The sequence below is a fragment of the Patagioenas fasciata genome, chromosome 25 (genome assembly GCF_037038585.1).
Source record: "Patagioenas fasciata isolate bPatFas1 chromosome 25, bPatFas1.hap1, whole genome shotgun sequence".
Classification (NCBI taxonomy): Eukaryota; Metazoa; Chordata; class Aves; order Columbiformes; family Columbidae; genus Patagioenas; species Patagioenas fasciata.
In genome coordinates this window covers 914,665-922,364 of record NC_092544.1, presented here as the reverse complement: position 1 = coordinate 922,364, position 7,700 = coordinate 914,665, and the positions used below count along the sequence as shown (strand labels likewise).

Genomic DNA, 7,700 nt, shown 5'->3' with positions numbered 1-7,700 from the left:
CCTTGCTTTCCCCCCCTGCCAGCTCGCTCCCGCGCGTTCTGCGTCACCCGGGGGATGTCGCCTCCTCCCTCGCTGCCTGCACAGGTGATTTCTTCTCTGGTGCTAAAATAACGGAAAAAAAGGTAAAAAGAACAAAGCAGGAATGTGGAAAAGCAGCATCCTCTGGGCTGGGTGCGGACATCAGTGCACCCACCCCACACTTTGGGCACGGTACGGTCTCAGGTCACTCATTTCTCTTGGGAAATGGATAGGAAAACATCTCCTACCTTTCTGCCCTCCCCGGGATGCCCGAGTCTCCTGCTCCCTCTGCAGCCGGCGCATCCCTTGCTGAGCAGGAGGGTGCTTGGAACACCGCGGGTGCCTTGTCCCCAGGTCCCAATAGACCAAGGGTTCATCGTCCCCATCGGCTCCCTGCGGTTTTACAGCCGTAATCTGATTTCCAGAGCAGCAGGAGAAACTCTTTGAACTAAAACTGGTATGAACGATGACCCGAGCGCCTCGGCCGTCCCCAGTGTGAGATGTGCCCCCTCCTGCTCGCACCCCGCTCTGGAGCCGGGACACGGTGCAGCATCCCCAGCAGTGATGCTCTTATTGCCCTGAAAAATATCAGGGCACCTCAAATTTTAAAGGTATGTGAGTGTGGCCATTGCACCGCTCCCCACAGCCATGTGGGGATCTGGGGGGGGTTTGCTTTGAACCCCTTACACCCTGGGCCAAGCCAGTCCATCCTTCCCTGTCCCCAGCCTGGCCATGGCTGAGATGTAATTAGAGAGTCCAAGCATCTCTTGCCACTATCATGTGAAGAAACCCTGTGTCACTGTAAACAGGAAGGGCAGGAAGAAAAACGAGTTGATTTTCTTCCATCCCACCCCGAGCAAAGAAATGGCTGAGGAGCAACAAAGGATTAATTTACCGCGCGCAGAAACGCCGGCTCCCTCCCGCAGCCGCGGGACCCCGGCAAGCCACAGATGGTAAGGAGTAAAAAAGCCGCTTTCACAACCTCAAACAAAGGCATAGAGATGCTTTTCAGGGACTCGAGGAGATCTGTAGATCCGGCTGCCGCGGCCCTAGGTGTGCCGAATTAAATACGGCTGGTCCAAGGGAACAGGAGCAGGAGAAGGAGCGAGGCTGGTGGGATGCGGTGGGTGAATGAGAACGTTTTCGTGCCTGGAGGGAAGCTCCTTGCTTGCTTTCAGGGGTAAACTGATTAAGAAATGCATCCTGTGCCTTATTTTTCCCCCTTTGATTCCTTAGCTGGGATGGGTGGTTCTCCAGTGGTCCCTGCCAGGTGGGACGTGCAGCGGCGTCCCCAAGGGTCACCCCACTCCTGGTATTGCGTCTCCCCCGCAGTCCCCAGCCCCGCATCCCTAAAAAGACGCTCTTTCTGGTGCTGCCATCACCTCAGGTCCCAGCTGGAAGGTGACACGTGGATGGGTGTTCGTTGGACAGGCTGATGCAGCCAGGCTCAGCCCCGCTCCTCGCTGCTGTGACACATCTCAGCAGCCAGATCCAGGGGGAAAACCCACGCGGTTTAAAAACAAACAAGACTTTCCTTTTTCCTGGTTTATAGCTTCTGTCAGTTCGTTGCGCGGCTGCTTTTACTGTAGGTTTCTCAATCACCTTCTCGCTCATAGACTGTTATCAGCGGGCTGGCAGAGGGACGCTCAAAGATGCCAGAAACATTTCTCGCTGCCTGGTCCCTGGGGGAAGCACCTTCCTCACCCCATAGGAGTGAGAAGGAGTCCTGTGTGTCCCTTCTCAGCCTGGATTTAATCCACCCTGGGTTTATCTCTGTTTCTACAGGGCATTCTTTGCCGCCTGGCTCTGGCTGTCGTTCCAGTGCTGGCTCTGCGAGCCGTGGCAAACCGGCAGGACAGCGGGGTGCGGAGGAGGGCACTGGCAGAGCTGCTTTCCACCCGTGGGATGTGTGGCACGGCTTTGCCAGCCGCCTTCCTGCACACAGAAATAGCGAGATGTGTTGCTAATGACCCTCAAGGCATCGCCCAGAGTTCCCTGGTGGTTGTCCTCACAGCCAGGACTGGGGACCCTGTGTCAGGCTTGGTACAACTCCAGGCACAGCTGATGGGTGGGAGTTGCTTAAAAACTTTAATTTTAGGGGGGGTGTCTTTTTGCAAGAAACAGCAACTTTCCAGCCAAAATGAAACTTTCAGACTTCCCTGTCATCAGGTGGGTCCGCAGCCAGAATTCCCTTCAGCTTGCTGCAACCACAACGTTTCACCAGCCGCTTTTAGACACTTTGGCTGCCGACTCCTGGAAACGTCTGCGCTGGGTTTCTCAGCGTGAGCGTGGAAACCTGTAGGCGAAAAGTGTCGGTGAAAACCACGGTTTTATCTGATCGCTGAAGGCTGCTGCAGAAATGGAGGGACGTTTCCCGTCTGGGGCTGCTGATGACGACAAGTCCAACCCGGAAAGTATTTACGTGTGTGACCTGTATCTGCATGTGTGGGCTCTTGGGGAAGGTCCCTGGGGAAGGTCCATGATTCAAGGTCTCTGGTTGTCTTTGCGAAGCAGCCGATGGAGCGATGTGGGGATCAGCACACAGCTCATGTTCATGAAAAACTACTAAAGCTGCCCGGCTGCAGGGCTGGTCATTTTCGTCCCAAGGCAACGTGGTTTGATGACACATCATCCCAACGATGAAGCTGAATGATGTAGTTGGCTCTTAAAGCTTTTTGGTCAAGCCAGCACATTTTGAAAGTATCCCGCATGAATACCTCAGCAGGTTTTGGCTTGGTTTAGAAAGAAATCAAGTAATTCAGTGGATTCTGCGGAAGGGATGAAGGTGCTGGTGGTGGAGCCCAAACTCCGACTCAGTCCCACAGCCACAGGGCTGCGTGTCCCCACACGCCGCTTCTCCGCGCCTTTCTTCCTCAACTGAATAAACTACTTACTGGCGTAAGTGGGTTTTAACCACTAATACTTCATCCACAGGAGGACTCCTTCCCTCCTCCTCTCATTATACCGGTGTAAATGTAATTATCCCAGGTATAATTAGCACAAACGGTGTTTCTAGTGTCAGCAAGCAGGCTGGTGTGTGCTGCCAGCCGCTGCAGTGCAGCTGTTATCTCTGGCTCGCAGCGGAGGGTCAGCGCTGCTCAGGACCCCTGTGCTCCGCCAGCACCGCAGCTCGGGGCGAGGCGGCCCCCCAGCGCCGTGGGGTGCCGAGGTTGCCGGTCTGCAGGCACAGCACCCTGAAATGTGGCCAGCAGAGGCAGGCGGGGACCTGCCAGCCCTCCTTCCCCCGGGCTGCGCGGTGAAGACGCGCTGTGGGAAAGAGCTCACGCTTCGCAGCCCAAGTATTCGTCAGCCGGGATTCAATGCTCATGCCTTGTATGAGCCTGGGATGTTCAGGTGTTGCAGAACGCATTCAAAGGACAAGGGTGTCTGAACAAATGTATTTGCTCTGTGCCAAGACAACACAGTTTCACCATTTGCAACTCTGCTATGCCATGAGGCTGGCCTTGCACACACTGGCAGCGCTTTGGGGATGTTGCATGGTCCACCATGGCACGGCAGAGCCAGGTTTAGGGCTCTACCGGCTGGAAGGTGGAGAACTGATCCGGCCTCACCGCACAAGCGAGCTTCTGAGGCAGTTTCCTTGTAGCACGGCAGTGCAGCTCGGCAGAATGAGCTGCGTCTTCGTCAGGAATGCTTGCCAGGAGAACCTGCTGATGTTCCTATTGCAGTGAAAAGCCCAGAGGCAGCCAGACCTCGCCAACAGGAGCTACTCATTGTGCACGATCCGCGCCGCAGCCGTTCCTGGGGTGCCGGGGCCCGGCAGGGCTGCATGGGAGCACGGCAGCAGAGTCTGTGCCCAGCGCCACGCATGCGTTCGGGCAACGTGCTGCTGCAGCACGGGCAGCTGAACCCAGTTTATCACAGCAGGGTTTTGCCTGGCACCGGGTCAAATAAGCCACGCCGGTGCCGGCTGAAGGAAGCTTTGGGTGGCGGTACAAGGCTTGGCTTAAAAACCAGCACTGACCGCGAAAGCCTTTGTTAACTCTTTATTCTGGAGTCTCCCCAGCATGTTTGGCCGAGGTGCTCAGCACCGCCCAGGCTGCAGCCGGGAGCTGTATTTCCGCAGGGTTTTGGAGGGGGTGGGGGGCGAGGTTCTGTTTCTCTGCAAGCCCTGGCTGGGCTGCACGTTCTGTCGCTGGAAGAAGCAGCGTGTCAGCAGAGCCACCCACCACCCCGGCAGCCCTTCAGGGAGAAAATGGATGCAAGCCACACAGCTCGACCTCCGCTGGATCAGGCTCTGCTCATGCTTTAACGACTGTGATAAACCAGGCTTGAAGTTACATGTAGTACCTGAAACCGCAACCTGGTTGATTCCCCCACAAAAGCTCGGACTGGAGGGCAATCTCCCGCCCAGCCCCGTGCGGCCTGCGGGACCCAGCGTGCAGCCGAGGGCCCGCGAGACGCTGCAGCCGCCATGCTGGGCCGCGCTGCATTCGCTCTCCCTGTGCATGCGAGGGCATGTCCTGAGCCGCTGCCCTGCACCGCCACCTCCCTCCTGTTCTTCACGCGTGCTTCGCTTGCTTGGCCAGGAGGACAGAAAACATCACGTCTGCGTGTCAAGTGCGGGCACTGAATCCCCCCGGAACACAGGGGCCCAACGCCTCGGGGCAGGAGGCGCACAAAGGCAGGAGCGGCCGCTCCCGGACGCGCTGCCCCTTTAACATGGAGGTGTGACCGCAGAAACTACCGCTCCCGGCGTGCAGCGCTGGGTGGCGACGGCCGCCCCGGGAGCCGGAGCGGGGCACGCTGGGCTGTGTAGTTTCCCCACCGCCCTGGCTGTGTGGGGAGAGGGAGTAGGGGAAGAGTGGGGGGAAAACACCCCAAAATTGTGCTTGGCTGCTGGCGCTGAGCTTGCGGGGGCGAGGAAGAGCCTGCGCTCGGCTGTGATTGTGCCTCTGGGTGCTTCCTTGTGCGCGCAGGCCCGGGTGTCGTGGGTTTCGGGCAGGGGGTGGCGGCTCCTGCGGCCTCCCCGCTGCCCAGGGCCGGCCCGGGGGCTGGGGGTGCCCAGGGTCGGGGGCTGCGGTGGGGGAGGCTCAGCCACAGCCCCGTTAGCGCGGGGAGCGCTGGTGGCGGCAGCGTGAGGCTGAGCGCGGCCTGTGCCCCCAGCCCCACCTGGGGAAGGGGCCACGCTCAGAGCCTGAGGCCGCGGGCCCAACCCGGGCCTGGCCCCAACCCGGCCCGGGCCTGCCCGGAGAGCGGCGACCCCCATGAAGGGACGCGCGGGAGGGTGCCGGGCACGGCCTGACCCGTTCGCGCACTCCCGGGCCGGCGCCGTGCGGGTCTAGCGGGGCGGAACGGGGCGCGGGCCCGCGGGCAAGGCCCGGCCCGGCCCGGCCGGGGGAGCGGCGGCCCGGCGGCGCTTGGAGCGGCCTCGCCTTCCCGGCGTGCAGCGCGGCGCCCGTCCCCGCCGGGCCGCCATGTTGTCGGAGTGAAAGGCAGGGGGAGAGGCAGGCGGCGAGCGGCCTGGGGGGGGCCGAGATCCGTCTTCATCCTACCGCTCCGCCCGTGAGTATCGGCACCGGACCGGGCCCCCGGCGCGCCGCGCACCTCCGCGGAGCCGCCGGTGGGGCCATATTGGTGGGGAGGGCGGGCGGAGCGGCGCCAGGCCGCCCCGAAGGCGAGCGGCGGCGGGGCGCTGCGCCCGGCTCTCCCGCCCGGCTCCTTGTCGGCGCTCGGGGGCCGGGGCCTGGCCCCTATTGTTAGCGGGGAGGGGGGCGCGGCGGGCCCCGGCCTCCCGTGCGCGGCTCCCCGGGCTCCTGCCGCCGCGCACCGGCACGGAGGGGGTGTTATTGTTGGGGGGGCCCGCGGGTCCATCCCGGGCGGCGCCGGCGCCCCCCGCTCGCGTCTCCCCGGGCCCGGCCCGCCCCGGGGCTCCCCTGCTGCCGGGGGTCCAGCCCGGCCCGCCGGGAAGGGCCGAGGCCGCGCTTTGTTGCCCCATGGGGCCCGGTCCGGCCCGGTGCTGGCCCGCGGTGGGGGGGTGGTTGTGTTTCCTTCGCACCCCCCGGCCCTGGGGGGTGTTCGGCGGGGCTGGGGGGGTCGGTGTCCCCGGCAGGGAGAGGGTCGGTGCCTCGAAACGGGAGGGGAGGAAAATGCAGACAATACTTTCTGATGTGCTGGGTGACCCTGGTGTTTTTGTTTTTGTATTTATTTTTTTTTTCCCCTTGTTTTTTATCTCGTTTTCGTGTAATAACAGCATTTGGCCCTTTTTAGTTGCAAACTTGTGTTTTTGAGAGTTTGTGTCTTGCCCCAACCTAAGAAAGACTCTGTTGTTGTTTTTTTTTTGGTCAATGTTTAATAACTTTGTCCTGAGCAGAGATTTTATTCGACAGATCATGAGTAAGGAATTTCCTTTATTGAGAACGAGGGAGGTGGGGTAAGGGGTAGCATTTATATTACAGTGTTTTAATACTGGTTTAAGCAATTATTTGGTGATCAATGTACCCGCGTCCTGCTGCGTCTCCCCATGTTTTCAGGAAAACACAAGGTTTAGCCTTAAAAGTTCTGGTAGGCCACGCAGCTCCCGAACAATGGCTGCGCTTGAATTTCCACTCTGAACTTTCAAAAAGAAACAAACCAAAAACCCCAAAGCCACCCAACCCAAACTCTCTCCTGGTTCACGGTTGAGCTCTTTGAAACGCAGATCTTGTGCTGACTTAATTTTTTGGTATCGTCTGTTTTTAAGGGATACTGAACAGGAGCGGTGGAGCGCGGAGCTGCGCTTGCTGCGGATTAAAGCCGCCTTATTCAGTGCCGTCGCCGCTTGTGCTTAAAACTTGCTCGGAGGTGGTTCCGAAGTTTCTGTTGCTTGTGGAACATCCCATAGTCTAAAGCATTTTGCTTGTGATGATAACACGGTTTATTTACACGCTATGTTTTTATCGAGGGAAAAGGAAAATTGTCCTTTTGGAGCAGCGTGGAAGCCTTTGTTTGTAAATACGTGACTCTTCCCAGCGAAGGGTTTATTTAGGTAAAGTTGATTCTATCTTTTACGAAGAGTTTGGGAATGGAAAGGGTCCCGGTAGCCATTAGCGAGTCCTGCAGCTGCCGCTTCGCTCGTGAGTGTGCGTTGTGTAGGTGACTTCACATATTTCTGATGCTCCGTGCGCTTTGAATGACAGGATTCAGCTGTCCGCTACATTTAACACGGCATTTCTATAAAAACACGGCTTGGAACTAAACTTGAACTACCCAGAATGCTCCTTTTCCCTGTGCTCCCTTTCAAAATGTCGCCTTTGCCAAGTTTTTTTCTCTCTCTCTCTCGTGTTCGGAGCTGCCTTGTCTGGATCAGACGAAAGAGGAAGCGTCTGCGAGCAGGAGCCACTTGTGTGTAACTGCCTGGCAGCTCGACTGAGATTTTCTAGAGCCTCAAAACCCCCCAGATTTTTACAGTGACGCTGTTATTAACGATTGGTGTGCAAATTAAACCAGAAATTAGTTTGTGCTGGTGAACAGCGCTGCCTTTTGAGGGAGCAAAGGGAGGTTGTGGCTCCCACTCGTGGTTCCCAGTTGTGGCATTTCCCCTGGAAACAGGGACTTTTCACAATACAGGAATACTTGAAAGCTTTTGTGGGTTCATAGTATCTTCCTGTATTTTTAAAGGCTGCTCTGGGATAACTTGTAGCTTCTTTTAGTAGGGGCTGCTCAGATTTCATTGTCTGCCA

At 58.3% G+C, this 7,700-nt stretch overlaps 1 protein-coding gene across 8 annotated transcripts in view; it reads left to right on the top strand.

Annotated features, from left to right (window-relative positions):
* The first annotated feature begins 5,415 nt into the window (after positions 1-5,415).
* The window catches only part of PUM1 (pumilio RNA binding family member 1), a 55,182-nt gene continuing 52,897 nt past the window's right edge, over positions 5,416-7,700 (top strand). For 7 of the 8 annotated variants that reach the window (XM_065857368.2, XM_065857363.2, XM_065857367.2 and 4 more), the window contains exon 1: positions 5,416-5,544. The gene's annotated coding sequence lies outside the window, so the exon portion shown is untranslated. Of the gene's footprint in view, positions 5,545-6,987; positions 7,007-7,700 lie in introns of those variants that run through there. The other variant, XM_071799153.1, reaches the window with a different exon arrangement.